Raw genomic sequence first — 24193 nt, 5'->3', positions numbered from 1 at the left:
TTGTTTGCTGGGCTGTGCTGCTGGGGCTAAGCTCAGGGCAGTGCCCATCTCCCTGAGGTCTCCATCTGCATTTTCCTGTGGATGGAGGACATTGACGTCTGTTGACACACTTGGTGGCCATCTCTCTAACTTCTCCAGAAGCAGGTCCATTCAAGCCTTGGGTCTGTCACTCACTTGTGGCTTCTCCTTTGGCTGCTCAGCTGAGGACTTCTTTAAGCCTTGGATATCAGCTCCCTGTCTCGCAGGTTGGCTTCAGACGCTTTCCACCATTACGGGTGCCTTTCCACTCCCTCGATTGTCCCCCTTTCTGCACAAAAGTCGAAAACTTGACACAGTCATGTTTATCTATTTTTGCTTTTGCTTCTGTGCTTCAGGTGTCACATGCAAGAAGTCATTGCCAATGTCACGACATTTCCCATTTTCCTCCAGGAGTTCTGCAGGGCAAGGCCTCGGGTGCGGTGGCTGAGTTCATTCTGTGTGTGGGACAAGGCTACCTCACACTTTCTTCTTTTTGCATGTGAGTTTTCCCAGCACCCCTTGTTGAAGCATCTGTCCTTATCCAGGTGGCCGTGGCACCTCTCCAAGGTCAACCTGAGGGTCACGTCTGGGCTCTGTTCTGTCCCCCTGCTCTGTGTTGTGGTTTGGATAGGAAGTGTCCCCCAAAGCTTGTGTGTGACACAATGCAGGACTGCTCACGGGTGGAATAACCAGGTTATGAGTGGTGGATGTAATCGGTGGATGGATCAGTGATGTGGGTTAAGGGGCAGAACTGCGGGCAGGTAGGGAGCGCCTAAAGCAGGGGAGCCACAGGGGGCATGCTCTGGTGTTTGTTTTCTCCCTGGTTAGCAGAGCTGCTGGGCCTGAGTTGCTTCCTTCCACCACACCTCCCACCACGATGTTCTGCCTCACCTGGGATCCAGAGCTACGGAGTCGACGTCATAGACGGAACCTTTGACACCACGAGCCAAATAAACGTTTCCTCCTCTCAGCTACTCCTGTTGGGTCTCATGATCTCAGTGACACCAAGCTAACCCACACTGCCATCTGTCAACACCACACAGTTGACCACTGCTGCTTTGTAATGGGTTCCAGTCAGGACCGTAAGGTCATGGCTCTTGTTTTCTTTCTCAAGGCCAGTTTGGCTCTTGGGGGTCCCTTGAGATTCCAGATGAATTTTAGGATTTTTTTTATTTCCATAAAACATGCCACAGGGTGGTTGGTGGGGGTCGCACTGGGCACGGGGACCACTTGGTGTGGAGTGGGTGTTTCAGCAACACATATACACACACCATGGGTCCTGAGAGGTCAGGGCTGGTGGCAACAGGGCTCCCAGGGGTCCTTCTAGTCATGTGTGCTTTCCTTCAGTGACATTTTGTAATTATGGGTGTAGAAGGATCTTGTCTTCTTGGTTAATTTCATTCCTCTGTGTGTTATTCTCCTTCTCCTTCATTAGTGAATGGTGCTGGGGTTGAACCCAGCAGGACACCTCCTGTGAGCCAAAAAGCCAGCCCTCCTTATTTCTCATTTTGAGACAGAGTCTTGCTGAGATTCCTAGCTGCACCTTGAACTTGTGGTGCTCCTGCCTCAGCCTCCTGGGACGCTGGCAGGGATCGCTGGTGTCCACTCCTGCATGCACCTCCTTTTGATGCTGCTGTAAATGGAAGTTTTTCCTAATTTCCTTTTGGGATTGTTCTTCTTAGTGGATTGAAACACAACTGATTCTGGCGTCTTGGGACTGCTGCGTTTGCTGGTTAGCTCTAACAGGGCTGCGGTGGAGAGCTGGGTTTTCACTGCAGGAGATGATCCCCTGCAAATGCGTCACTGCCCTGTTTTTGTCTTGCTGTGGTGGACAACACACTGGGCACAGCTTGGCTGCTTCCCAGGTGACTGCAATTCTCTCTGAGCTTCTGAATGTTCCTCTGGGGAGTCTTCAGTGCTCTTGGGCCGCGTGGCCATTCTGCTGGCCTGGCCCAGGTTCTGAGTGTCTGTGAGGTCCACTGCCCAGGGAAGGCTCAGGTACTGCTTCCTCGTGGGTTTTCTGCCTGGGGTCACAGTGCAGCAGGGGTACAGCAATCCCCATGTCACTGTGTCACTGCGTTTCTCCCCAGGGTTCCCCCAGCCTGTGCATCTTGCAGCCTTGCTCGGGGGCAGATGCAGTCACACTATGTGCCTTCCTGGAGAATGCGTCACTGTGGCGTAATGTGCCTCGGCCCCTCCTGATAGCCCTGGTTTCATGTCAGTTTGATTACGTTGGGCCACCTCTTCATGGATGACGTTCTTCCCTTTCACTGTGAACCTCCTGTGTCCTTGTCCCCAAGGGAGGGTCTTGTAGACAGTGTGCAGTGGGTCTGTTCTGTCTTCCATGGAGCCGCTTTGCCTTAGATGGAGAGGGTGGCTGTCACACCCACGTGATTGCTGGCAGCAAGGGTGTGCTGTGGCCATTCTGTCCAGTGCTCTCTGACAGTCTTGTCCATCTCTCCCTCTGTCCCTCCTGCTGCCCTCCTTGGTGTTTTGTGATTTTGCAGTCACTAGCTCTGAGGTCTTCCATTTTCCTCTGTGTGTCCTCTGCAGCCGTTGTCTCCTGGTTGCTATGGAGACCATATAGTTAGAACATTGCAGCCGTGACAGTCTCCGCTAAACGGTAACAACCAAACTCCAATCTCCATGAGAACCGACCCTGTACATCCCCGGTCCTTTGTCACAAGTGATGGATTCTTTTCTGTTTTGTGTCCAGTGACACAGTGGCCCAGGTGCCACCAAAGGCCTTTGGGGGATGCTGGTCAGTGCAGTGTCTGGAGAGTGGGTGGGCTCCGGTTTCACCTTCTTGCTCTTCTCAGCCAGGGTCTCCTCAGGTGACATCCATAAGTGCCCTGGACTCCCATCCTGCACCCGGTCAAGCCCAAGAGGAGGTCCCGGAGCAGAGCCACTGGGAGGCCTGACACTGCCATCCTCAGCGAGGCCAGAGGCCAGCGGCCAGATGCCCTTGGCTGGAGCCTGGGCAGTGCCTGCACAGCTCCCTGCAGGGACAGGTGCTTCCCCTCCCTGGTCAAGGGCACTGCTGTGCCTGGGCTGCTGGTGGGAGCCATGAGCCTGGCGCTGGGCACCTGCCTCCTCCTGGTGGGCACTAGGCACCTGCCTCCTCCTGGTGGGTGCTGGGCCCAGGTCTGACTGGATGCAGGGAGGCTCAGGAGCAGCTGGTCCCCAGGGGTGGGACATGGCACTAGGTGGCCATGCTGCCATTGGGTATCTCCTGGGAAGTGCACCTGGTGACCTCAACCTTATGATCTGTACATCTGGAAAGATCCCCTGCTACTGCCCGGCGAGGGACAGGCCACTGGGGGAGAAATGGAGCCATCAAGCTCAGCTCTGGGAGGTGAAATCTGGAGTGAACTCCTCCTAATTGAGAGACAGCCTCGTGCTTCTGACCGCCCCACCTGCTCCCAAATCTAATATTCAACTGAGATGTTTAATTTTACAGAAGTCGAAAGCTGTTTTCAGAGCTTGAATTGAAACTCACGGCTGGTGGCACCTGTGCGCTCTTCAAATATTTACGTGACAACTTTACTCCGGGCTCTGGGCTGCACTTGGCAGTATGATTGTGCACTGGCTGCTACACCCAGAGGCAGCTTCCCACACGGGCAGGCGTCTGCCTGGGGCCTGGCCTGTGGCATCCATCTGGACCCGCCCGAGGCATGTCATGTTATGGGGCAGAACATGAATCAGTGACCACTGCCCCAAGGCTCTCCTGGTGATGTGGGGAGCACAGAGGGGACCCAGGAGGGACAGTGGCCGTCCACTCCTCAGCCCTGCCCCTCACCAGGGAGGGCTCTCCAGGGCAGTTGTGGGGTGAGTCAGAGGTGACAAGCATTTGTGACAAGAGGGGCAGTTCAAAGGAGAATGGATTGAGGTGGTCCTAGGTGACATAGGGGTCCCCCAGAGGAGACAGATGGTAGAGACAATGACATGGAGCAGTGCTCACAAGGGGCCCAGAAATGGGGCTCATGTCTCAGCAACCTGGCCTCTCTCCTGGGAACCTGGGAGCTCTGCCCAGGAGTCCGCAGAATTAGAACCCAGGACACAGGGGAGGAGGCAGCACTGCCCTGGACCTGGACAAGGGCTCACAGTTGACCCCTCTGAACAGCTTGAAAAGGCAGGTTGCATGGCCAAGTGACCGGGAGAGTTTCCTTGCTTTGCCTGACAATAAATCAGCTGGACACACCTTGAAATTATTCTCCCTGCTCTTCTGCAGCATAAAGTCCACTGGAATCATTTCCTTGAATTCACTGGGCAAATGGACAGCCCAGCCTCCCTCTGCTCTCCTCTTGCTGGTTCTGAGTTAAGTGCTATCTTCCTGAGCTCAGTCCTCCCCACAGAGCAAGACAGCTTTCAGTGTGTAGACCCACCATTCACCCATCCTCATCCATCCATTCATTCATCTACCATTCATTCATGTACCCTTCCATCTCTCCCTTCATTCATCCATCAATTCCCTCATCTGTCCTTCCATCCATCCCTCCACTCATTCATTCATTAATTCATTTGCTCAGTCATCCATCTATTCATCCATCCATCCATTCTTCTAGTTACACACCCATTCATCCTTTCAACCATTCATCTATATATTCCCCATTCATCCTTCCCTCCATCCATCCATTCACTCCTCCGTCCATTCACTCCTCCATCCATCAACTCATTCACCAACAGGGGACACCCACGAAGCTCCTACCTGCTGGGTGCTTCCCAGGCTCTGTGGCTCCATCAGCAACCAGAACAGAGCCCGCCCTCCTGGAGCTCCTTCCTGGGAGGGTGGAGGGGGAGTTAATAAGTGGACATAGAGAAAGGAGGTCAGGCCACAGAGTGCTGGTTACAGCCCTGTAGGGTGGGAGGATCCCTGGGTATAGGCGGCAAGAGCCAGAAGGGAGGAGCTGGGGACCCAGGGCCTGCAGGAGCAGGGGAGGCTGTGAGGGGGGGGTGGCTGCAGAGGAGAGTTGGTAGGGAGGGGCCCCAACTTCATCCCAGGAGGCCTGATGTACTCGGGAGCTCTGGACCCAGGGTGAGGACAGGTGGCTTCTGGGGGTGCAGTGGACGGGGGCAGGAAGGATGGTATTTCCACTGTACAGTAAAACTGATAGTAAAACTGCCCCAGGCCTGGCCGGCCACACCTGATGGAGACCCCACACTTTGCTCCAAGAGCTGCCTAGATGCTTGAGCCTCACATGTCCCCGCTGAGGACTGTCAGTGGGGACATGACATGAATCCTCAGGCCCCCAGAAGTCCTGCAGGGGCTGCTGTTGTGTTCCTGGTGACAAAAATAATCAGGGGTCACTCCAGGGGATGAAATAACCGCATGAAATAACCGCACAGAGACAGAGATACCTTTTCCTTTGGGGGTCCTGTGATGGCTCCTCTGACCTTAAGGGTCTACAGAAAGAGAGTGAGAGCGCACGTGCTGACCCCTTTCATTGAGAAGAAACCATTCAAATGAGGCAAGGGGTCAGGTTTCAGGGATTTGCGTCTAGCTTCGAAGTCTGCTGTCAGCAGGTTGACTGACATCTAGGAAGGCCATACCCAAAAGCAAAGCAAGAGAAGGGGACACACAGAGGGCATTTCCATGGAACTTTCTATCCCAAACAGGGCAAAGAGGTAATATCATGAAGGAACAGGTGAGTGTAGCTCGATCCATGTGGCTGCATGAAGACACAGTTTGTGACACTTTGTGACTTCTGGGATCAGGGCAGCCATCTAGGGCCACTTTGATATAGCCAGATCACGGGAAGTGACCAACAGAGCCTCAATCAATCAGGGAAAGAAAATGCTGGTCACACAGTGCCATGGCCTCCCACGGACTGCTTCACAGCCCCGAGACAGGCATTTTTTGAGGAGCCTGGGGGCCACCAGGAACACCCAATAAGGGTGTCATGGTATTGTAATTACAAACATGAGAGTCCCTATATGTGCCTGGGTAACCGCAGGGCCCCTAAGCTCTCGTCTCCCCCACGGTGGGTGCTGGCTCTCTTCCCATATCCCTATGGGCTTCAAACTGCACATTCTCTCCTCATCAAAAAAGCAAATGTCAATAAAATAAATGTCAAACAAAATAAGTCTCCTCACCACTGACTTGTCCAGCATGAATGGGGAAGGCCCAAGAAGCCTGAAGTGGGATTTTGTGGGGGAAGATGGTGGGAATTTAGATAGGCCCAGCTGCACCTCGGGGCAATAAGATCATTAGGAACCCAGGGGGGACATATCAGCTCTGCCACTTGAGCATCATAACCCAGGAGATGGGGTCCAGCATGCGACACTGGCCACAAGGGTCCCTGCTCACTCTACCCACTGTGACCACACAGGGATGGATGTGTCGCCCAACCCAGGAACCTCAGGGCTGTGGCTCAGTCACTCAGGACAAGGTCATGTGGTGGTTTGTTTGCACTGGGCTGCTGGTGAGTGAGGTGTTTGCCTGGGGCTGGTGGCCGTTTGGACCCCAGGTTATGGGGTCTTGGGGCAAATGCGATTTGAGGTCCATGTTTGAAGGCAGCAGGCAGAGCCCCTGGATGGACCAGGAATAGAGACCTGGGGCACACTGAGCCTTTGCTTCCACCTGGTTTAGCCAGGACAGCCCCCAGCAGGGTGGTCTCTCCCACTGGACAGTTGAGGAAATGGAGGCACAGGCAGGCCAGGTGCAGGCCAAGCCTGAATCGCGCCTTAGGCAGTGGCATCCACACCTGGCCCGTGTCTCCATGCCCTGTGCTTTATCCCCAGGAGCTCATCTGTGAGACTCCTCTGTCCCCCTACTGTGTGGGCATGGGGCTGTTGGTGCCCACGGTGGGTCATTGTGGGCAGTCTTCCTCTCGAGCCCTTGCAGGAGGCCCTGGGGGTCTGTCTGGCCCTCTGCCCAGGGGCTGGTGGTTGAGGTGGGCTGTGCTCACCCCAGTGTGTGCCTAGCAGGGAACAGGAGGCCGGGGGAGCAGCAGCCACTATCATAACAGCCAGCACAGGCTGGGCGATGGCCACCAGAGCCCAGATGCCGTGCTCTGCCCATGTGCAGAGATGTCTGCATGCTGGGTCCAGGACAATGGCCAGAGGAGCACCAAGGTCCCTCCACTGCTCCTGCTCCCTGTCCTGTCCCTGTAGCAAGACTCCCAGGTGCTGCGAGGACACCAATCCTGCTATCTCAGCTCTGCTGGGGCTGGGGCTTCCTTCTCAGCCTCCCAGGGAAAGTGTTGGGGCATCACCTGCTCCAGGGGCTCCAGAGCACAACTTGCCTGAAGCTGATGGGCTCAGACTGCTGCAAGCCACCCACAACTGTGCTTGGGCAGGATGATGAGACCCTCTGCTGGGCCAGACCTGGGTCACACTGGCTGAAGGACTCAAGGTCAGAGAACAGCTGCCCGGAGGGGGACCACTGCTGCAGCCTGAGGAGAGTGGTCCTGGCGGGCACCCCTGTATCTCTGCCTGGCCTGTGCCCCTGCAGGATGTTGCTACACCAGGACGGGAAGGTCCTGTGCCCACTTTGCCTTCGTCCCTCACCGGGGTCCTGACTGTCACTTCTGGGTAGTTCATCCACCAGAGGAGACGGGGTAGGGACAGCTTCTACAGGGTCTAAGGGGAACTCGCGCGGCTGATTTAGAGTCACAGTGGCTGGGCCACGGCACCCAGATATCTGGGAGAACGTGATTCTGGATGTTTCTGTGAGGGTGGTTTACACTTTAATTCAGGACTGAGGCTGTTCTGCCCCTACATGGCATGGACCTCTCATGGCCAGAGCCTGGACAGAGTCAGGCGAGCTCCCGGGGTCCACGGGGAATTCTGTTGCAGACAGACTCCATTCCAGAGGCTCCCCTGGCCTCCGGCCTCTGTCACTGCAGGAGCCAACGTTCTGGGGAAAACAGTGGTGCAGAGGACCCCTCCCTTGGATTCTCTTCCCAGAGGCCATGTACTGCCTCCCTGGAGCTGCTGGTGTTTAGAGCTTCTGTCACTGTCACCACCCACCATCTTCCTGAGATTCCTCCCCTTGCTCCTCTGGAGGGGAGGAGTCAGGCCTGCTGTCCTTGGTGGGTTCCAGCACACCCCCTGAACCCCGCCAGGACCAGCTCCCAGTGCCCGTGCCCTGGTGTCCCTGGGGATCCTCCATCTTCAGATGAAGCTCCCTGGGTGTCCCCGGGGCAGGGCTGGCTTTTGCTGAGTATGGGGACAGTGCGGTTTGGTTTCACAGCTACCAGAGCAGAGGACATTTCTGAATTTTGCCATTTTTCTTTTAAGTAAAAATTCCATTATGAAAATTTATGAGCCTGGACAACACGTCCATTTTCTGCAGGATGAAATAGGCCTGGATTTCTCAGGTTCCTTTTGAATTCACCAGGCATCGCAGGCATCACTCCCTGGCCTGTCAACATGTTTCAATTCATGAATTTGTTTTGAAAACAAGTGTGATTGGCAGGGAGGTGGGAGGGGCCCTGCTGAGATAATGGCTGCTGTTCCACTGTGTCCTTAGCCTGCACTCAGCAGGCAGGAGACCCTGCCCAGCATAGGACGGCCCAGGGGGAGGCGCCCGCTCCCCTCTCATCTGGCCCCAGACCCAGCTCAGAGCTGCCCTGACTCAAAGGCCCCCTGGAACAGGTGGGCTTGGCAGGGGAGGGGCAGCCTCTCAGGGCCCCGGGGGCCTCTGCAACCTCTCATGGTGACCCCCTGACCTGGGCCTGCAGCCCTGGGCCCCTGAAGGCCTCCACAGGGCTGGGGTCTGAAGGGTCTGAGATGCCCCAGCCCCAGGTTCCAAGACCCTGTCACCCCCAATCCCTAGACGCTCTGGCCTCCCTGAGGGTCACTCCCAGCCCCACACAGAGAACCTTCCTGCAGCAACCTGGAGGAGGCCCTGCCCCTGTCCACAGAGCAGGCCTCAGAGAAGCAGGACCCCAGGGACAGAGCTCAAGGACCGTCCTGCAGAGTCTCAGGGAGTCCTGACAGGCCTGGCTGAGGGTGTTCCCAGCCATGCACAAGCCACCCTCAGGGGCTCTGAGGCTGGGGACAGGGCCCAGCCCAATATGGAAGTGCCAGCCCAGTCCCCAATCAGGAAAGGGAGGTTTGAGCTGCTGGAACATGAAGCGGCTTCTGTCTGCTGCGGTCACTCTCCTCTTCAGGCATATTTTGGTTTTGTTTTTAATTTTCTTTTTTGCCATTTAATATTGTTGTAAGGAATACAAATCAAACCTTAACGCTGTGAGCATGCATTATCGCGCTCTTTACGTCTGAGTGAAATATGAGCGCATTTAACTTGCAGGGCAAACCACCAAAGTGACCAGCTCACATTTCCTTGTTCAGCTGGACGTGGCTGGATGTGGCCCAGAGGGACTCTGGCCCCCAGTGGGAGCTCTCGGGTATGGGGTGCTGGTGGGGTGAACACGGCCTCCCTGGGCGGGGGCTGCAGGGCCTCGGTGGCCATGAGCCTCCTGCCTCCTCTGCCTGAACTCCTGGAGGCCTTCCTTGGCCCACCTCCTGGGTGCACAGGGAGCTGGTGCACAGCTATCAGGGCTGCTAGGGGCAGGTGGGTGGTAAACCCCAGGGCGGGTCCTCGGGACACTGCCTTCTTACATCCCAGGCTCTAGAGGGACGTCTCACTCATCTGAGGAAGACGTGGCCCAGGAGGGGACTCAGGGTGAGCTGCCTCAATCTACACCAAGCAGAGGAGGACCTCCATGGATGCAGGCGCCCACCAGCCCTTGCCCTGCTGCGTGGGCTCCGTGGGGGACAGCTCTGAACAGTGAGCTCTGCAGGGAGGTGGCTGTGTTCGGGGGGGGGGGTCCCCTAATGTCAGCTCCTCAGAGCAGCCTCCTGGGCCCTTGGACTCCTCAGTGCGTTCCCCAGGTGCCTGCCTCCCTGGCGTGGATCCACGCTGAGCAGAGCTCCTGGGCCCTGCAGGACCATTCCTCCTTACCTCTGGGCACAGAGCAGCAGGGTTAAAATGCCTGCCTAGATCAACCACAGGAATGTGTGCAGTGGAGCCTCTGCCAGAAAAATCCTTTTACTTAGACCCTCTGTCAGGGTTCTGCTTTCACAAACTCACGCCTTGAACTCATTTAGTGCAGGAATCTCCGAGGGTTGTGGGGCAGGACAGTGTGGAGATTTAGGTGAGGAAACCAATTTCAAGACACTTAGGGGAGAACAGCTTTCCTCCACCCTCATGCGTTCAGTGGCTGGGGATCTGTGAATTAAACTGACAAAAGACAGATTAACACGAAACAAAGCATACAACTCTGTGCATGGGAGCCTTACATACATAGTAAATGCCTGAAGGCCCAAGAGACTTGAGAGCTTCATGTCATCTTAATGGGGCAGGAGGGCTGGGGGGCACTTGTGGAATCACAATGGACAGTGTTGAAAGACCAGGGGGCCCTTAGCACAGCAAATGGCAGGCGGTTTGTGGCAGTTGGAGGCTGGAGCTGCTCCTGCGCAGAGAGTTGAGGCACTGGAGTTATTTCAGGAGGCCCTGCTTTAGGCAGAGGAGGGATTTCAGGAGCTCAAAAGCCTTTATCTCAAAGTGATGCCTGTGCCCAGTGGCCCAGGTGGTTGGCACAGCCTGCCCACGGAGCTTTTCCCTTGAGTGCAGGTTTGGCACAGGCCACGTCTACAGAGCTGCCCGATCAGCAACAAGCAGAGAGGACTCGATACAGAAAGTTGACGACATTCTGAGCAGGACGTGTGCGGAAAAAGGAGCCTGAAGCCAGGGGGACGTTGCCCTTCGTGGACTCCTGCCAGGTGCTGGGCACAGTCTGTGACGCTTCTGCACACCATCATGCCAACGTACTAGGACTGCAGATGCTAGCCTGGGACACCAGCCACTTCCCTGGTGGCCGCGGCTCTGAGCCCTGCCCTGGGAGCCTCCTGTGGGGACCCTGGACAGCGGCCTCATGAACAAGGTAACCCAGCACTTGCCATCCACAGTCTTCCCACCTCCCTCAGCCTGGCACAAGGAAAAGGCCACTGATCATGGACCTCTGGCAGGAAAACAGGTTCATGTCGTCAATGATCCTTCCCAAGTTGCCTGGTGCAGGGTCAGGGGCCACTGTCATCTGTCTTTCCATGGGGAAAGTTCATGTCACTCTTGCAGGGCCTGCTGCTGAGCAGAGCTCAGCAGGGAGGTTTGGTAAAGGGGACTGGGCTTGTGTCCAATAAAGAGGGAGCCCAGGGGAAGCGAGATGTCCACTGGGAGGGGTTAGCAATGCCCACCCAAGAATGTGAGATGATGGTGAGAACAGCGAGAGGTTCATTCATATAGCATCTGTCATTGGCTGGACCTGCTCTGAGCCTGGCCATGGGCTCATGTCTCCTGTCCCTGGGATGAGGCACCATCACCATCACCATCACCACCAATTCACAATCATCACCATTCACAATCATCACCATTACCACTATCACCTTCACCACCATCACCACTGTTACCTCCACCATCACTTCCATCATCACTGTCACTTCCATCATCACCATCACCATAACCCTCACCATCACCTCCATCATTACCATCATCACTGTCATCTCCACCATCACCTCCATCACCACCATAATCATTGTTATTTTTCCTCTGTCACAGCTGAGGAGGCCAAGTCTCTGAATCTAAGGGACCTCTTGCCCACAGGATGAGATTTAGTCCCCTTGTCACCCAATCAACCCTGCTGGTCTGATTCCAGGGCTCATACAATCCCTCTGGTCCCTGGGCCTCTGGCCTTGAGATGAGCAGCACTGACCCAGCAAGCAGACCTCATTCAGCCAGGGGAGGGAGGGGCCTCACCTGGTCAGAACTGTGGCCTCTGCTCATAGAACCTTGGTCAGAATTGGGTCACTTGGTCACCTGAGGCCATGAGGGGGTTGGCCAGTGCAGTCTTGCTCTTGGCAGCGGTGTGCCTGACCCTACTCAAGGCCCTCCTCACAGGGGAACCGGGGTGGAGGACAGACTCCTGGCACTGCTGGTCAGGCCCATGTGAGTAGAAAAGCTTCAGACCTAAGACCTTGCTCCTCCCACTGAGAGAGGTGCCACCTGGTGGCCGGGAGGTCCACATTTGTTCCTGTCACTCGCCAAGGCTCAGAGTCCCTGTCTGCAGAGCCCCCTGGCTGAGCGCTGAGGACAGGCCTCTGTGCTTTCTGGGCTGATCACTGCAGCATTTCCTGTGGTGTCCGGGCCCCAGAGCACATGGCCAGGCCACCCCATGTCTGTGTGCGCTGTCCCCACGTTGCTGAGGTACATGTGACGAGTGCTGCGCTGGCTCAGGGAGAAGGCCAGGTCCTGTGGACACCAAGTAGCCCTCGAGCTCCACAGAGCTGCTCATCAGAACTGCAGGTGAGGGCAGGGGAGCGGAGTAGCTTGGCCTCCCATGTCTCCTGCCTCCACTTCCTGTGGGTGGAATCTGAGTTCCAGGAAGGACATGGGAGGACACCAAGTCCAAGATGAGGGCAGTGGACCCATGGGGCATCCAGGCAGGGCAGAACAGGTCTTCACTGACAGGTGATGGGGCCCAACCCCTGGACACCTGGGCCACAGCCCTTGTGGAGTGGACTCGAGGTCCTGTGCAAAGGGAGAGAGCCCACAGCCTGACTGCACTGGTCCCTGAGAGCTCTGCCCATTCTGAGGTGCAGGTCTCTGCCCACTGTACCCTCGAATGGCAGCAAGGAGGGTAGGGAGTCTCTCCTGGGCTGGCCTGTCCACACTGCAGGCAGCACTGTGCAGCAGGATGGCCTCCCTGAGCCCACGGCAGCACGGTGAGCATGGGCAGCCCCCTCCTGCCCTGCCCTGGCGACCCCCACCCCAGCTCAGGCAAAGGGTCAGCAAGGCCCCGCTAGTGACAGTCTCTGCCCAGACTCCTCCTGGTGTTACCCAGGCTCCTTGGCCCACATCTATTTCATTTATCCTGCCAAGTGTCCACGCTGCATTCCACGCTGCCCTGGGCATCCTAACCCTGGTTCCTGTTGCCCAGTGAGCTTTGCTCCTGGGGCCTCCAGAGCTGGAGCCCGGGAGCTGAGGTGGGTTTGGTTTGTTCTGACAGGTCTGACCCATCACTCTCCAGCAGCATGGGCAGCCCCCGCCTCACAGGGGCAGAGTTCCCCCAGCACTCTGCAAACACTCGTGGCTGTCACCTCCTCATCTGTCAGAGGCCAGGTGCCCTCCTTTCCATGTGCTTCCCATCCCTCTGTGCTGACCTCTGCTCTTGAGGTGGCCAGGATTTGCAAGCCCTGTCCTGTGAGCTGCTTGTTTGCCCTGCTGCTCGAATATCATGGAGCAGTCACCCCTTGCGTGATGATGCTGGAGCCACACACTCAGTGAGGGACCCCCAGATGCACATTGTGCGTGGGTCTCTCCAGCTCCTGATGGCTGTGTGGTGCCCTTGGTCCTATAGAAATTTACACTTGCACATTGTTGAGCTGAGCCTCTGGTGTGTTTCACTTTCCGGGACTTTCCCCTAGTCCACGGGTCTGCATGTCTCAGGCTGGACCTTCTTTCCTATCCATCCAATGGGTTTCCAGCTTTGCGTGTGTTTAGCTCTTGAATCCCTGGGAGGGTCTGGGGGTTGGTGTGAGGTTGAAGCTCAAGTTCACACTTTCTTTCACAAGAACAGCCACATGTCCAATGCCATGGAGGCCATGTGTTCCCCCTAGTGACCTCTGAGCCGCACCTAGGGAGAAATCACTTCTTGCCATTCACTCATACACTGTCATGGCCCTGAATCCAGGGCTGGGAGGGGCTGGGGTTCCCCTGGGGACAGGGCCAGCAGAGTCCTGGCTCAGCTCCATCCTCAGCCCAGGCCTCGTCAAGACAGGTGGCCCTGCTCTTCCCTCCTGGGCATGAGGAAGAGGTCATGGTCCCAGTATTGCTCTGGCTCCCTGTCCCCAGCATTCCTTGCAGGGTGCCTGGTGCCCTGTCTGGCCAATGGGCTGTGAACCTCAGGGACAGGCGAGGCTCCGGTGGCTCCCATGCTCCCTCCCGAAGCTGGGCCAGGTTCTCTGTGTCCAATGTGTTCTGTAGAATCAGAGCCCCGCTGTGGTCTCCTGGCTCCTGTGGGTCAGGGTCAGCAGCCCATTTTTTTTCTCCCACAGACCCCAGCTCAGTGGAAGGTGCTGAGCAGGGCCAATGACTCTAGCTGTTGGCAGTCAGCTGACTCAGGCCTTTGCCTCATGTCAAGGCCCACGGTGTCCCTGGGTGGTCAGCTTCATGGTCCCTAATCAGAGGTCCAGGGAGAGAACATGTCCACAGGACTTCCTGTTTCCTGGCTGGTGGGAGGTATTGATGCCCAGGCATGGGTATGACTGATGCCCTTCCTCCCAGGCTCTGGGGATGGTGGCCACTGAGATGAGGGAGGAGAGCGGGAAGCATCTGGGAGGCCTGGGGCCTGGTGGCTAGAGTGAAGGCAGAGGCCACTGCAGGTTGTGGACCTGAGTCTGAGAGCTGGGCGCAGCCTGATCTGAGCAGCAGCCAGTGGGATGTGACTTGGTCAATTCCACTTAATAGATGGTTCCTGAGCAGAGGCTTCCTGGAGGGGGAGCCATGATGACCATAGTGAGAAACAGGAAAGAGGGGGCCCAGTGATCAGGGCAGGCAGAGGGTTCAATGGGAAGACTTGGTGTCCTCTCCCTCTGTCCTGGCTCTTTCTCCCAGACTCAAACCCCAGGATGAAGGGTCTGGCAGGCTTGGCTGGTCCTTGCCCTGCCCCGTAGGTGGGAAGGAAGCCTGTCCAGGTCTGAGGGCACTTTAGCTGGCAGCTCCCTAAGAGTGAAAGGGAGGTAGGGCACTGCCGCCTCCTGGACAGCCCCCCCAGAGTCCACAGGGACCTGAGATCCTGCTGGTCCAGCAGTCTGGGTGAGACTTGGCCCCAACATGCCTTGAAGCTTCTGGACCCTGGCCAGATAGCACAGTGAGGGTCTGCTGCACAGTGGATGCCCTGGACCATCAGAGCTCAGGGAGCCGGGCCTGCCCCTGAGGCTCTGCTGCAAGTTGTCAGGGTGTAGCCCGAGCTCTGGAGGGTCCATAGCACTCCCAGGTGTCCCCAGGCTTCCTGATGGGAGAGACTCTCCTGTGTCCCTCAGTCACGCAGAGGATGCCAAAGTGTCCAGTCTGTACAGAACAAGAACAATACCAATAATAAACTCAGCTACCAAGCCCAGCAGGGCCAGGTCCCTGGCCACACTGGGCTTCCTGGTGGACCCCAGAGGAGCTCACAAACCCCTGAGCCCATCAACGGTTATTCTGAGGGTGGACTCAGGCCCCAGGGGGGTGACCAGCCCCTCCCAGATGCCACACTTTTTTGGGACCCACTTATGTTTGTGATGATGCCTGTGCCACATGGCAGGGAATGATGTGAGGACCAGACTCTCTTTCAGGGGCCCAGGGAAGGCTGGCCGGGGAGGCAGGAGCACAGGAGGGCCATGCAAATGATATGCAGATGAGCAGGATTGTGGGGTCTGATGGCGGTTTGCGCCTGGCCTGGCTCCCGGAGCCTAATTCCCAGCTCTCATTAAAGGACTCTGGGAAAACGGGCTGCCAGCTCTGTATCAGGTATAATGAAGCAAGGCTGTGAGACTCACCGCCTCCCAGGGACGCACAGTAACCTCCACACCCTGATCTGCAGGCTGTCCCATATGCCAGGAAGCCCTCCCTGACCAGTGCAGGCCCTGGGGTCCTCCTGAGCTGTGAGGCTTCAGGTGACCAGGGCTGCCAGGTGAGGGGAGGACTCAGAAAGCCATCTGAGGGAGAACATGAGCTCTGCAGATCATAGGCAGTGCCCTCCATGTGGCCGTTCCAGGAGGGGGACCGCTGAGCACAGTATGAAGTTCCCTCCATGAGCTTTCTGTGCTGCAGCATGGAGCAGCCAAACAGCCAGGTGGAACTGGCAGACGGTGATGAGGGAATAGAGAGGCAATGGTGTGATGGGATGTTTGGCTAGAGTGTTGGGATGTGGTCAGCGATATCTAGAAGGTGCTTGGATGAGAAACTGACCCTGAGGGAGTGATAGCCATGGGAGAAGTGGCCCAGGGACGAGCCTGGTCCCCACCTGTAGGGAAGAAGTGGGGCAGCGAACAGAGAAGGGGTGTCCTTGCTGGGGACTAGGGCGAGGCTGCGGTGTGGGGCAAAGCCACGGTGACCACAGTGATATGGTGTCAGTGATGCAGTGTCTGTGACAACAAGGTAGAGACAGTGGTGAAGTGATAATGATAGCAATGCGGTGAGTGACAGTGGTGCAGTGTAGAGACAATGTTCAGGTGATAGTGACAGCAATACAGTAACAATGATATGGTTAGTGACAGTGATGGTGATACATTTCAGTGACACTGACCCCTTCACAATGAGAGTGAGGCAGTGACAAAGATAGCCCCCATGTGATGACAGTGGCATCTTGACAATGGCACAGTGATGATAGCTATGCAGTGACAGCCATGCAGTCAGTGACAATAATAGTCATGTGATGACAGTAACAGTCATGTGATGACAGTGGCACAGGGATGATAGCTATGCAGTGACAGCCATGTGATGACAGTAATAGCACTGCAGTGAGAATGACAGCAGTATGGTCACAACAGCAGTGCAGTGACACAGCAGCACTCATGACAAGGACACCATCACTTAATGAGTGCTATACGTCTCAAAGCCCCTGGGTCTACCTGCTCCACAGAAGCAGGTGGCACTGTGATCCCAGCAGCAACCTTTAGCGTCCTCTTGTGCTCAGTGGGCCTGTCCCATCACTCCCACATCATCCTCTGAAATGTGCACCATTTATCCCCAGAGCGTTAGTGACAGAAGCCCAGCCTTCCCTGGCTTAGACCCCATAGGAGAAGGACAGGCTCCTCTCATGGATAGGGACTTCAGGTCCGTGCATTTGGCTGGGGACACTCACCCCCAGGGCATTGGTTGTGCTCTGTGCCCTGGCTTCCTCTGGACTCCAGGCTCAGACTGGCCTCCTCCACCCCAGGTGGTGGTCCTGTGTCCACGCCTTCTCAGGCCACACCCAGTAGGTGTGGCTAGAGCCCCACCTAAGGTCTCCCTGCATCTGATTGGCCTTGGTGGAATCCTACTCCTGTGTCAGGGGAGGGGAAAGTGTGCTAATTGGCTGTGACATGGTCATGTGATCTTCTCTGGCCTAGGGTGGGTCTCCAAACCTCCTGGACTGAGTCCCCAAGACCTGAGGATTCCCAGGGGCTGCTACTGGGCACTGGCATGAAGGGCCTCTGAGTGGTGCCCTTCCAAATGGCTAGTTCTGCTATTCAGAGGAAGGACAGAGCTGAGCAGCCAGGACACCTCCCAGAGCTACACGGCTGTCAGAGGCAGCACTGGGATTTGGACCCACCTGTTAGGTCTATGATCTGACCACCAGCTGGATTGTTGTCACTCCGCCCCATCCTGCCCTGAGCTGCAGGTCAGTTTAGGAAACTCCTGGAGCATGAAGGACCCTGCCCATGGGCCTTCCCCTTATTACCAGAGCCTGACACGTGGATGAGGACAGCACTGTAAATGTGTCCCCAGATGATAAACGGGAAAACAGAGCCATAAAGCCTCCAGGAAACACACATTACCTTGAATTAAAGTGATGTCCTCCCGTCCATCTCAAGGATGAGATAGATCAGGACCAGCGGGGAGGACTCATCTTTTACAATAAGTGTCAACTGACTATTAAAAATTAATTCACCCTAAGTAACAGTGTCAGCTCCTGGGGACATGTCTAAATCATCTCTGTGTCTGTAAGAAACAGCTGTTGGAAGAGTCCACCCCAGATCCCTGGAGGATGGATTGATGCCTGAGGCTGCCTGAGGGCTCTGGGTTCTGGCACTGACAGACAGACAGACAGAGGGTGGCCCAGGGCCCCTTCCCCTCTGCCCAACACAGTAGCCTCTCTAAGGGTGGGTGTCCCTCTTGCAGGCAGAAGTGAGGCTTAGTGTTGGCTCCTCCAGGTACCTCCAGATTTTAAGAACCCTTGCTTAGAGATGGTGGGACAAGAAGGTGACTTTGGCAGTGTGGCACCAGCACAGAGCCTGGGCTGAATGTGCTGCCGACCAACACTAGGTCTTTGGCAGGTGTCCATCCTGATTGCCTCATGCACCATCCTGATTGGCCCATGCTCCATCTGAATTGTCCCATTCTCCATCCTGATTGGCACATTCTCCAACCTGATGTCCCATGCTGCATCCTGATTGGTCCATGTGCTGTTCTAATTGGTCAGTGTCACTATTAGATGGTTCAGTGTCCTGCTTAGAGTTATTCCAACTGGAACATGTCACTAGGCATGGAAGAGCTGGGATCTTCCCACCCCTCTCTCTGCAGCTCCTTCCTGAGGGGAGATACAGGAGAAGGCTCTGCATCTTAAGCCCCTCTCTGGTCTCCAGGGGGAGGGTCCACAAGGAAAGGATTGGGAACATGAAGCGGGGAACAAGTCTCCATTTCTCTCAAATGTGAAGCTTCCCTCTACCAACACACTCCACATGACAGATGCTAGGCCTTCCATGAGCAGTGTGACCTGGGGATGAATCTCCCACCCCCCAAATGGCCCATGCTCTGGTTCAGTGAGGCCAGGTTGCTGCTCAGGACTGGTCTCTCTGATGTTGGCGTGCAGGGAGGGAGGGCCAGGCCTGCACAAACGTGGTGTCCTCCATCAGAGCTTCCACTGTGCACCCCTCTGTGGGGCCACCTGAGCCCAGAGAGACCCTTCCTCTCTCCCCTCAAGGCAAGCCAGCCCAGGACTTGGTGTTTTTCACTTAGAAGTATTTTCCTGTCTGTACTCCTCCCAAATGGCAGGGATGGATGCAGCAGCAGCAGTAATGGGCACATGGCCTGGGCAGGGCTTGTGGGCTAGACACCCGCAGGCCCAGGCCAGCTCCCAGATGGTCTAGACCCCAGCTCCTTCAGCTTCAGAAGCCACAGCCCCCTTAGCCCTAGTCTGTTTTAACACAGGCCCTTTCTGGGGCAGAGGTAAGCATTATGCATCCAACCTGCTGGCTGCTGGTCAGCCTGTCCCTTGTAGGGCCAGAGGGCATGTTGTGGACTGTTTCTTAGCAACCTGTGTTTCTCCAGGTGTATTCCTGGAGGGGTGATGCTTGGGCTGAATCCCACAAATACCTGCCTCCTTCCTGGGTCTGTGGGCTGGTATACAACGCAGAGGACAGTCTCTGTACATCATGCTCTGTGACATGTCCTGGGCCATCTTCATCTGTCCCTCACACTGCCAACCCACCTGGACCTCTCCTCAGGACCTCCTGCTCCTCCCTGCCTGACCCCTCCCCCTCACTTCCCACATTGCCCACCTGTATCTTGAAAGACATGCAGTGCATCTGACCTGAGATCCCTCCTCCACTTTGCAAGATGGAGATCCCTCTGCCCACCTTAAGATTCATGGTTCCCGTTCAAACCACCTCCTCTTTCAGGATTGACTGCCCTGGGATTCACATCATATCGTACCTCCTCCTAGAACAGACAGCACCAGGGTCCTGCCAGCTCCCTGAAGGATACTCTATGTAGCAGGACCCCTCTCACCAGAAGCCTCATTCCCCATCACAGGGACCAGTATTGAATGAATGGAAGCTGAGGAGCTCTATGGCAGGTGAATAGAAGGCTGGGTTTGCTGAATTAGGAATATTTGGACAGATGAGTGATTGGGCTGTCTATCTATCCATCCATTCATCCATCCATGCATTCCCCCATCCATCTATCCACTGTCTCGTCCACCCATTGGATGATCTATCTATCCATCCATTCATGCATCCATCACTCCTATCATACATCATGTGAAGAAGTGTACAATTACTCAATGTTCAATAACCCTTTTGGGGTGGAATTTGTTTCCCATATTTTCAGCATTTGTTAAATGTGGGCTGAACTTGGCTTTCAAAATGCATGATTTAATGTTGGGTTTCATCATATCTGATGTGTAAATAATTTCACATTTCATCACCTTTAAAATCTTCGACATCACAAATCTAATTCATGTAATTTTTCCTCTGCATAGTCTCACAAAAGTTCTGAAACCATCATGCCGAGGATGTTTTATATTGTTGGTGCTTTTTAGAGCAGCTTTATTGAGGGGAAATCTGTTTACAGGAACTGCACATTTAACTCGTGTAACCTGATGAATGTGGTCATTGTGCACACCTGTGAAGCCATCGTCCTGTCAGGCACAGGCAGGTCCCTCGCCTTCTGCTTCCCTCTCTCCTCTCTCACATTAGGAACAGTGGCCCTGAGATATGGCCTCTCAGTGCGTTTCCGGGTATGCAGTGAGGTCTGAAGCTGTAGTGCTGGGCTGCAGGGCAGATCTCCAGAGTTATTCACCTGCAGGATGAGAGCATCTTTATCATTTTAGCTGTCAGTGTCTGGGAAATGCCAGCCTGCCCCCGCACCAGGAGGTCAACAACATGGCCATGAGCGTCCACGCAAAGGAAAGGAGGCAAGCCCTGGAGACACGGGCGGCCTGACATCTTCTGTGCAGTGATGTCTGAGAAAGTGTGGCACAGGCTGCAGGGTGGAGGACCCGCATTTGGTTGCTCCATTCCTAGGGCAAGTGGAGCAGATGGGACACATGGCACCCGCTGTCCCTGGAAGGACATTTGACATGAACTTGGCAAAACTGAGTAGCCCCCATGTGAGACCCTGACCACTGCATGTGGCAGCCTTATGAATTGCATCTTACCCTCTGGGTCCCCATCAGTGAGTCCCAGCCATGAGCCCCCGTGTGTGCATGGAGCTTCCCTCTGCACAGCCAGGCACAAGCAGGCGTGTGAGGGTCAAGACCCTCAAAGAGCCAGGCACAATGGCCCACCTATAGTCCCAGCAGATTTGGAGGCTGAGGCAGGAACATTGGAAGTTTGAGGCCCTCCTCAGCAACTTAGAGAGCAACTCAGCAAGATCAAGTCTCAAAAAATTAAAATAAGGCTGGAGATGTGGCTCAGGGGTTAAGCAGCCCTGGGTTTAATCTCTGGTACAAAAAAAAAAAAAAAAGACCCTCAGAGACAGAGGACAAACAACACCCAGGAGGAGGGAATGCAGGGAAGGGACAGGGGACAGCAGGGCCACCAGCTGGCTGTCCCTCTGCACAGCCAGGCACAACCAAGCGTGTGAGGGCCAAAACCCTCAAAGAGCCAGGCACAATGGCCCACCTATAGTCCCAGCAGCTTGAGAGGCTGAGGCAGGAGCATTGCAAGTTTGATGCTAGCCTCAGCAACTTAGAGAGGCCCTAAGCAATTCAGCAAGACCAAGTCTCAAAAAATTAAACCAAGTCTGGGGATGTGGCTCAGGGGTTAAGCAGCCCTGGGTTTCAATCTCTGGTACAAAAAAAAAAAAAAAAGACCCTCAGAGACAGGACAAACAACACCCAGGAGGAGGAAGGCAGGGAAGGGACAGGAGACAGCAGGGCCACCACCTAGAACTACCCTCCCCACTGAGCCCCACTGTGGCCATGGTGCGACCCCTTCCTGTATGACCTGGTGTTTTTTGTGGACAATTGCCTTCTTGTTTGTTGTGTTAGCTATTTTTGTTGCTGTTTTCCTGGGTTTTCTGCTTTGTCCTCTGCAATTTTCTCAGAACCTCCTGAGAAGAAATTTAAGACAAACAGTGCACGAAGCGGGTGCTCCCCTGGCAACACCGCCCATCCTCCTCCCCTGGAGCCTGGGGCCCGCTTGCTCTCCAGGCTGCTCCCCAGTCCAGGGACCCCTGCTGTGCTCCCTGACATGGGATCCTAATTTCCTGGGCTCCATGTTGCCTGGTCACGTTCCTGGCCAGGAACAGCCGTGGTCAAGCACACAAGTGCTGACCTGCCTCTCCGTGTAGCTGAGTGGTGTGTGGAGTGTTGTAAGATCATTTCTCCTCAGAGTCTGAAGTTGTGGTCCCTGCCTCTGGTTTCCAGGGCAGCTGGAAGGAACCTCATGCTGTCCTCTGTCTCTTTCTTGAGGGGCAGCTTCCCTCTGGACACTCCTGCGGTCTTTTCTCATTCCCCCATCTAAAGTTTCACAGTCCAGGCCAGCTCGGGCTCCACTACAGGTCCACCTGCAAGTTCACAGTCTGGGGGTCAGGAAGCCCTGGGGAGCTCCTCCACGCCTCCTCTGCCCGGCTGTCCAGCCTGCCTCCCGCCATCCCACATGGTGTCCTGTCCTCTCACCTCCCCTCCTGCACCCCTGTCTTCCTGGTTCACTCTCCCCCTGTCCTTCCTGGATGTCTGCTGGATTGGTTTGTCCTTCATAGCTTTCCAGAGCTCAGGTGGATCCACCCCAGGGCTGGGAATCAATGCCAGTCAGCCAGGTGGCCAGTGGAGGAGTACCCTAGGCAGCTGGCACATGGGTGGTGACCTCCATCCTGCACAGGCCAAGAGGGGAGGAGACAAGGAGGTCACATGGACAGTTTGGTGAAACTGCCCAGAGAGCTGAGCACTGGCTCCAGGCTCTGCAGCCCTTCACCTGCAGAGGGCGCTGCTGAGCCTGGCCCTCCTGGGGCAGGTCTGAGTGGGCCTCTGCCCCAGGAGGGAGCCCCTGACTCTCCTAACTCTCAGACCTGCTCTGCCACTTTCTATTGATTTCACATTTGCATCTTAAATTAACTAAGTGGCTCTGCAGAGAAGGCAGCAGCTCATTAGTCAGTGAAAGGCCATTCTCATCAATTCCCTGTGTGGGACCCAATTACTGCTCCCCAGGGAGCCCTGGGGAGACTCAGGCAAACAGCTGGAGCTTGGGCTCCAGAGCAGAAAGAGCTGGGCACAGCCATGGGGCCTCACTGCCTGGGGAAGGAGGGGATGCTCCTCAAACTCAGAAGCCCCAGACCCCACCTGGGCCAGCCAGCAGCCTGGCCAGGACCTGGGTCAGCAAGTGGCCTGAGGGGCCATGGCTCTCCATCCAGAGCTCTCTGGAGCCCCAGGAGTGTGGACAATGCTGTGCTGAATGCCAGCCCTGAGGAGCAGGGGACTGTGCCAGGTGTCAGGTGACAGCGAGGAGCAGCGGGGTAAGGACCACCTTCCTGGGTCTTCCTTTCCTGGCCACCTTCTGGACACACAGGTGTGGACATCCATATCAGCCAGGGTGGTCCCTGGCTGTGAGTGGCCACGCAGCCCAGCCCGTCCCCAGCCTGCCTCTGTTGCTTCATGCCTTCAACATCTGGTGCCCACTGGAGGGCCGCCTGTGTATCTGCTAACACTGAAAATGCGTCTGCCTCAGGAGCACTTCAGAGAGAAGAGTCTTCACAAAACGGCCTTTTAGCAACTGGACATCCACAAACAAAGTGCCCTCCATTTGTACCTCAGAACTTCTACAAAAACTGCCTCAAAATGCATTAAGGACATTATGAAAAATGTAAAATCACAAGATTTAGAAGAAAATAAGAGAAGGTTGTGGGATCTTGGGGTAGGAAATGTCGAAAGCAAGATTCACAAGAGAGAAAATTGATGCATTTCATCAAAATTAAAATCTCTTGCTCTGCCAAAGCCTCTCTTCAGAAATTGATAAAACCAGCCATGGACTGGAAGCAACTGTTTGTAATTCATGCGTCTGACAACCTCCGGTGGGCTTGTAGCCAGAACAAATAAGCAACCGTAATGCTCAATAACAAAGTAAAGAAGTCAATTTGTAACAACTGGGGAAGGCTTTTCACATCTTCTCAGAGTGGAGGTGGGAGACGTGAAGCATCACAGAAATGCCTAGGTCCTGAGTATGAGGGAAATGGCCACTAAGGGCTCAAGGAGAGAGGCCAGTGCAGTGGTAGAGCTTTGTAAAAAGAAGGAAAAGAGCAGGGGCAGGGGGACACAGGATGGGACAGGGGAACAGTAGGGGCAGGGGGACAGCAGGGACAGGGGGATGGTAGGGACAGGGGGACGGCAAGGTGCTTGTGGCTTCACAGCAGGAACTCTGCACTCCTCAGCAGTGCAGCCATGACCAGGGTGGCAAGGGCCTTCCCCTCCCAGTGCTGCCCCCTGCAGGAGATGTGTGGCACACAGACCCTTGCACAGAGGAGCCCAGCTGCCCCAGCAGGGTCAGAGACTCTGTTCAGCCCACACTCCCCGCAGCGCAGGGAGGTGAGCACAGGGCCAGCACCTGGTGGGACGGTCCTGCAGGGGTCTCTGTGTTCCTCCAGGCCCACAACACTGCAGCTCACCTGAGTGGGTGGATTACAGATGGAGGCTACAACATACTTGCTGTCCACCAAGTGGGCTCCAGGGGGTTCCCACAGAGGCACCACCTGTGTCCCCAAGGATTGGAG

This window comes from Ictidomys tridecemlineatus, chromosome 2 (genome assembly GCF_052094955.1).
Source record: "Ictidomys tridecemlineatus isolate mIctTri1 chromosome 2, mIctTri1.hap1, whole genome shotgun sequence".
NCBI classification, from domain to species: Eukaryota; Metazoa; Chordata; class Mammalia; order Rodentia; family Sciuridae; genus Ictidomys; species Ictidomys tridecemlineatus.
Note: the sequence above shows the minus strand (reverse complement) of the source record.